Source organism: Arachis duranensis, chromosome 10 (assembly GCF_000817695.3).
Source record: "Arachis duranensis cultivar V14167 chromosome 10, aradu.V14167.gnm2.J7QH, whole genome shotgun sequence".
Lineage (NCBI taxonomy): Eukaryota > Viridiplantae > Streptophyta > Magnoliopsida > Fabales > Fabaceae > Arachis > Arachis duranensis.
In genome coordinates this window covers 102,509,196-102,510,789 of record NC_029781.3, presented here as the reverse complement: position 1 = coordinate 102,510,789, position 1,594 = coordinate 102,509,196, and positions in this window count along the sequence as shown.

Sequence of the window (1,594 nt, the reverse complement as noted above, 5' to 3'; positions counted from 1 at the left end):
TTTATTCTAGCTTGATTTCTGATTAGTCTGTCGTTGATTAACAGAATATCGGTTCTATTATTCCTCCTTCTAACTGAAGCTTTATTATTTTAATTGTTGTTTCAATTCATGTTTTAATTATTGTTCTTTGACCAGGTTCTTAATCTTGTTAATTTTCTATGATAAATTGTATTGATTTTCTATTTCTATAGATTTGGGATTATTAATAGACTTTGTGTTTGAAGAGAAGAATTATTGAATTATAGATCAAGAATGAGAACAATGGATTGGAAGAAAAAGAGAGTGAATTGGTTACTGAATGGTGTTCAAATTTAGATCGATTTAAACTAAACGTTCATTTAATCATAATTTAAATCGAAAACAGATTAATTTAATTTTGGTCGTCGTCGCAGTCGCTCGTCGAGGCTCCAATTCTGTGCCGCCGGAAGAGCTGGTTGTGAGAGATTTGACAACGGGAATAATGGCGCAAACCCTCGAGCAAACTCTCGAGCGGCGGTGGTGGTGGCTATTCTTCGTCCGGAGGTCATGGATGCAGATTCTTGACTGGCGTTGGTGGAGTGGGCCAGGGCTGGGCGAAATTGCCCGCGTTATCGGAGACTGCTGCGAAGGGCGGGTTGTGATTTTCTTTTTTTCCTCCTTTCAGATTTTGATTTGATTTGGATAAATTAAATCACATTGTTAGTGATCCCCCATTCTCTTTTCTTTTCCCTCTCTTTTTCTCTCTCTATGTTTTTTTTTTTTTTTTTAGTTTTTCTAATGAAAAATAATTTGATAACAAAAATAAAAAATTTAAAAAGAAGGTTTTGGAACCATTTTGAAACAAAAAAATAAAGTAAATAAATTTTGATCTTTACAGAATTTAAAATTATACTTAATTCTAATTTTTTTTATTCATGCAATTTTAATGAGCCAATTTTTCTTTCTAGGGTGTCCCCGAAAGCAGGCTGAGGCCCTAGATGTGGCCAAAGGGACATTTGGACAAAATTTGGTTAATCTTTTGATGAATATTAGTTTGTTTATTCAGGCTCATCTTTAAAGGTTTCTTGCTAAGTATGGAGTGTTACATACTTTGTGACTTCGTTAAATCTGAATTTTTTATTTATTATATTTTATTTAAATGGTCTGAATTTAAAAAGATAACATGTTAATCATTTTTTTACAAGTTTTAAATTTTTTTTTGTAAGTCTCAGAATTGAAGTTCAAAGTAAAAAATAATATATAAATATTAAAAACATGTCTATACAAAAAAAAGTTATTAGACTTTAGAATTAAAATAAATAATACATAAAGAATAAGTTAAAAATTCATGTACTAAATCCAAAAAAAAGATATATTAGAATCTTAAAATTTAAATAAATTTTGTTTTATGTGAAATAAAATTATAATATTAAATATAAACACAATAATAAAACATATATATAATTTTATTTTGTGTGAAACAAAATTAAAATATTAAATATGAATAGAATGATAAAAAATTTTGTATTATATAAATTTAATTAAAAAGAACATATATACAACATAAAAAGCAAACAAACATATAATAATTTTATTTTGTGCGAAATAAAAATTTATATAAAAAAATATTTATATA